This window comes from Bufo gargarizans, chromosome 3 (genome assembly GCF_014858855.1).
Source record: "Bufo gargarizans isolate SCDJY-AF-19 chromosome 3, ASM1485885v1, whole genome shotgun sequence".
NCBI classification, from domain to species: domain Eukaryota; kingdom Metazoa; phylum Chordata; class Amphibia; order Anura; family Bufonidae; genus Bufo; species Bufo gargarizans.
This window is the reverse complement of record NC_058082.1, coordinates 291,046,627-291,052,626: the sequence shown is the minus strand read 5'-3', so window position 1 is coordinate 291,052,626 and position 6,000 is coordinate 291,046,627.

Genomic DNA, 6,000 nt, shown 5'->3' with positions numbered 1-6,000 from the left:
AACCGCATGCATACGTCATGAACGGATCCGTTTGTATTATCTGTAACATAGCCAAGACGGATCCGTCATGAACTCCATTGTGCCGTTTTCTATTGTGCCAGATTATGTCAGTGAAAACGGATCCGTTCCCGTTGACTTACATTGTGTGCTAGGACGGATCCATTTGGCTCAGTTTTCTCAAGCGGATAGCAAAACGTTTTGGTGTCCGCCTCCAGAGCGGAATGGAAACTTAGAGGCAAACTGATATATTCTGAGCGTATCCTTTTCCGTTTAAAATGCATTAGGGCAAAACTGATCTGTGTTTTGGACCGCTTGTGAGAGCCCATGACAGATCTCACAAACGGAAAGTCAAAACGCTCGTGTGAAATTAGCCTTAGTCCCAAATTAAATAATAAAATGTAACCGGGGGGGACGGGACTTATCATGAGGGCAATTTTTTAAGTCAGTTCTTGAGTCTGTATTGGAGTACTTTTTTTTGCCAAATGTATCAAATGCAATCCGTGAATGAGCTATACGAGTGTATTACTGTACAGCAGTGGCGGCACGAAGCTCACGGCGTCATAGCAACCAATGACGATGCGCGCTCGTGCACTCCGTAGGACGGGTGTTAACGGACAGGTGTTCCGTGAAAATCCACGTATGTGGGAATGAGGCCTAACATTTTTGTCTAGAAATGCAGTTTGTTTGTTTTTTATTCCACCCCTCTTCTACTAGAGTAATTTTGCAACATAAAAAAAAAAAAAGTTGCATTAATAAATCTGGAATGAAACTCGTTAGCATAGCTAACCACACCCACTATTCCATCCACTTTTCAAAACTGGAATGAATAAAATGTCAAATGGTGAAATAAAATGAAAAAGTTGCAGATCCCTATATTTATTTATTTTTACTTTTTGAAGCCAGTTTTCCAGACTGCAGGGCTTAATAACTACTCCTCAAAGTGTATTCTATTACTAGTACTCCAAGAGAAAAGGAAACTTTTAAATTCATCAAAAAGGGGTTGTATGAGATTAGAAAAACATTCCCGAACAGTGCCGCTCTTGTCCATGGGTTCTGGCCAGTATTGCAGCTCATAAAAGACACAGCTTATGGGCTCTGTTTCTGGAAGAACGGAGCCATGTTTTTCTATTGTCATAGAACCCCTCAAAATGTAAAAATGTTTTTTTAAAGGGGTTATCCAGGTTCAGAGGTTCAACCCGGACATATCCCCATTTTCACCCAGACATGCCCTCTAATATGAGCATCGTTTTTTTTATGCAAAAAAACACACACACCGAAAAACCAGAAAGGGGGGGAAGTAGGGGTGCTGTCCTGGGTTCTTAGAAAATCCAATTACCGTAAGTAATCTTAATTTTTCCCATACACCCAGGACAGCATGTAGAGAGGGAATTCACAGAGAAGACTTAGGGTGGGTTGACAAAAGAAAGTACTTTCTTCCCAAAGGATAGATCTGCAAGAAAAAGAGAGATCAAGCCTATAATGTCTGAAAAAAGTGGAAGGAGAAGACCACGTTACCGCTTTACATATGTCCTCAATAGAGGTATTACCCCTCTCCGCCCAGGAGGATGCTACTGCTCTTGTAAAATGTGCTTTAACTCCCTCTGGAGCCAGGAGACCAGAGGAAGTGTAGGCCAAAGAAATAGCGGACGTGATCCACCTTGCAATTGAAGATTTTGTAGCTGCTTTCCCTCTGTTGATTCCCTGGAAGAGAATAAACAGAGAGGAGGACTTACTCCATTCTTTAGTGCGTACAAGCTAATGAATCATGGCCCTCCTTACATCTAAACAATGGAGTGTCTCTTGCTCCCTATTTTTGGGATCCTGAAAAAGAACAATGGAGAACAATGTTCTGAGATCTGTGAAATTTTGAAAACTACTTTTGGAAGGAAGGCAGGATCTGGTTTTATTAGAACCCTGTCTTCCAAAAATGTTGGTATACGGAGGATTAGCAGAAATGGCCTGGATCTTATTAACTCTTCGAGCGGAAGTAATGGCTACTAACAGACATAGTTTAAAGGTTAAGCACCTAACAGAAATTTCTTCTAAGGGCTCAAAGGTGCTTTGACCGGGCGGAGCCTGACCGCGCTACATGGCGGCTGCTTGAGCGAAGCGCTCCTGCCACCAAGCTGCCCTCAGCCACTTTAGCACTCTAATTCCCGTGCCATGGTCAAGATTCAGCCAAAGCCCGCAGCAGGAGAGCTAGCCGGAAGCATTTCGGACGGCCCAGCGGGGAGCAAGATGGAGAAATTCGTCCATAAGCGAGCGGCGCAGCTCCCCACCAGGGAGGAAAAGATGGCGCCGAAAGCGTTTAATCGCAGACCTGATGCGGTTTAGGGGGACGGCTCCCTGTCCCTGGAGGGGGACGCCAGGCTGCAGCAAGAGGTGAGTGATTCCAACCCCCTATCTAAGGACTATTTTGATATGGCCCTGCAAAGAGCCTTGGCCCCGATTGCTGCGGACTTGTCCTCCATTAAAATAGATATTCATCATATAATCGTGTGGAAGCCCTGGAGCAATCGCAAGACACGCTTTTTTCACAAGCGGAGTCCGTGGCTAAAACCCTGGATTCCCACAGGGTTGCCATCAATATGGCCCTACTATTGATAGAGGACCAGGAAAATCGCAGCCGCTGAAAAAACATCCGTGTGAGAGGCCTTCCGGAGGCTTTGGATAGAGAGAATCTCTTCGCAGCCATGCATGATCTTTTCACCTACCGCGCCAATTCTATCACAGTGGAGAGAGTGCACAGATCCCTCAGTCCTAAACCCTCTCCGGCAGAAAACCTGAGGGACATTATATGTGGCCTGTTGAGTTATCGTGATACAGAGGCTATTTTAAACAAGGCCAGGGGCATGGATGAGGTGAAAATCGCGGATTCTACAGTACAGCTGTTCCAGGATGTCGCCCCTTCCACTCTTCAAAAAAGGAGAGTGTTGAAGCCCCTCACAGAGGCTTTGCGCACAGCCAGGATACCGTATAAGTGGCTATATCCCTTTAGTGTGCAAATCTCGTCCGGGAATAGGCGTGTAACAGTTCGCGCACCCGAGGACTTGCCGGAGCTCTGGAATGTACTACAGATCCCACCGATCGACATCCCGTCATGGCTTCCAGTCCAGCCGGATGGCAAGATTCCGCCCCTCCCGACTCCATGGTCCACCGTCGGGAAGCAGAGACCTAAAAAGCCCAGAATGTCGCAGATGGACTCTAATGATTGAGGCCCTTTTCACGGGTTACCAAGGTTTTCACTTTTACTTCGGGCTGGTCATTGGGTTGAGGATGGGGGTGGTGGGGGGAGGCCTTCTCCCCCTTTCATCCCTGCCATCCTCTTTCCGTTTTCGGATCCCTCTGACCACACGTCCTGGGTCAGCTTTCGGCTCACCCCATTTGGTTATAATGCAACACATTATAATGCTTATGTATACAAAAAAACTATACGTTTGTATTTGTCGTCCCCCCGCCCCCCGACTATCTTCCTGCCTTCCTTCCTATTATGTGATATGTTTGCATTTGTCTCCCCCCCCCCCTCATGTTTCCCGTCACGGGATTAGACCATTTTCTTATTTGTATCCTTTGATCTTCTGTCTGACGCGCTCGGGAGCTTGGGCAGATCAGGCTATAGGTTTTGAGTCCTTACTCCCTCTCACGCTCGTTATAGAGCGAACCACGTTTACATTTGCTCAAATCTCACTAGTATTTTAGTTTCATACCCTTGTGGAAATGTTTACTTGTTTCTTTTCCTATCAGTTAGTTATATCGAGGACATGTTTCGCTGGTACTGGGGTTTTATGATATGGCGGCCCTGACTATCAATATAGCCTCGTTCAATGTGAAAGGGTGTAACAATCCTGTTAAGCGAAGTCGTGTATTCCAAATATTAAGGAGAAATAAGGCTGATGTCATATTACTTCAGGAAACCCACTTAAGGGCTCTTTCACACCTGCGTTATTGTCTTCCGGCATAGAGTTCCGTCGTCGGGGCTCTATGCCGGAAGAATCCTGATCAGGATTATCCTAATGCATTCTGAATGGAGTGAAATCCGTTCAGGATGCATCAGGATGTCTTCAGTTCCGGAACGGAAGGTTTTTTTGCCGGAGAAAATACCGCAGCATGCTGCGCTTTTTGCTCCGGCCAAAAAAACTGAAGACTTGCCGCAAGGCCGGATTCGGAATGAATGCCCATTGAAAGGCATTGATCCGGATCCGGCCTTAAGCTAAACGTCGTTTCGGCGCATTGCCGGATACGACGTTTAGCATTTTCTGAATGGTTACCATGGCTGCCGGGACGCTAAAGTCCAGGCAGCCATGGTAAAGTGTAGCGGGGAGCGGGGGTGCAGTATACTTACCATCCGTGCGGCTCCCGGGGCACTCCAGAGTGACGTCAGGGCGCCCCAGGCGCATGGATGACGTGATCGCATGGCACGTCATCCATGCGCATGGGGCGCTCTGATGTCATTCTGGAGCGCCCCGGGAGCCGCACGGATGGTAAGTATACCGCTCCCCGCTCCTACTATGGCAACCAGGACTCTAATAGCGTCCTGGGTGCCATAGTAACACCGAAAGCATGTTGAAGATGGATCCGTCTTCAAATGCTTTCAGTACACTTGCGTTTTTCCGGATCCGGCGTGTAATTCCGGCAAGTGGAGTACACGCCGGATCCGGACAACGCAAGTGTGAAAGAGGCCTTAGAGAGAGGGGCATGTTCCTAACTTATCACGTTCTAGCTATTCTAAGTGGTTCCTGTGAAGGCGTTCCCAGCCATCCTTTGGCCATTTATCTAACTTCAAGATAAACCTCTCTAAATGCACAGCGATAGGGGTCTGTGTCCCTGACGCAACCATCTCATTGCTGACCCGGGATCATCCCTTTCAATGGACATCAACCTGTGTCACCTACTTGGGGGTGAAGATCTCCGCCCGAATTGATCAGGCCTATCAGTTAAATTACGTCCCACTCCTCGCCGATATTAAAGACCAATTGAAACAGTTAAATATCCTATATGTCTCTTGGATGGGGCGGAAAAATATAAAAAAAACGTTTATTCTTCCTAAAGTGCTTTTTCTACTCCAGACATTGCCTGTATACTTGCCAGAGTCCCTTTTCCTGGACCTGCGTAGGATCATCTCCGGCTTCATCTGGAGGCGGGCACGTCCGAGATTGGCACATGCCTTACTGACCCTTCCCAAACATAGAGGCGGCTTTGGCTTACCAGACATTAAACTTTATTACGGGGCTATTCAACTCCGTCTGTTGAGTGAATTACTAAACACTAACATTAAAAAATTGGGATGCCAAATTGCCCGCCAGCTACTCTCACCGAACGTACTTGCCCGCTTCTGGACGGTTTGACAAGGCCCTGCACATTGTCTAGATGCACCTCTGCTTCTCAAAGGACTACTAGTTTCTTGGAGCACCGCAGGTAGGAGGTTTGGATTTCCCCCTGGTCCCTCACCCCTTTTACCCATGCACCTGCTACCGTACTGCTTGATTTCAAACTACTCAGATGTCCTGGGAATCTGGTCTGCCTTTGGCGCCTTCTCTGTGGGGGACTTCTTGAGGGATCTGCGGGTCCCATCCTTGGCGGACCTCCGGGCATCGCGGATGGCTTTGAGCTGGACCCCTCTGCACTACTCACATTTCTCATTTATATGTCAACAGTAGGGATCGACCGATTATCGGATTTACCGATATTCAGGATTTTGAACGCTATCGGTATCGGCATTTATTTTGCCGATATTCCGATAGCGTATGGGGAACACAGATCGCGCTGCTGTCAGCGCTCTCAGTGTTCCCCTTAGCAGCACAGGGGAGAAGGAAGCAGTGTCTCCCTCCCCCTGTGCTGCTGCTGCCGCCAATAAAAGGACAGGGGACAAGAGGAGGGGAGGAGCCACTGCGCCACCAATGAAGCTTAATCTCTCATTTATTCATATACAGGAGGCGGGAGCTGCAAGATCACATAGCCGGCTCCCGACCTCTATGAGCTGTAGCTGCGATCTGCGGTAGT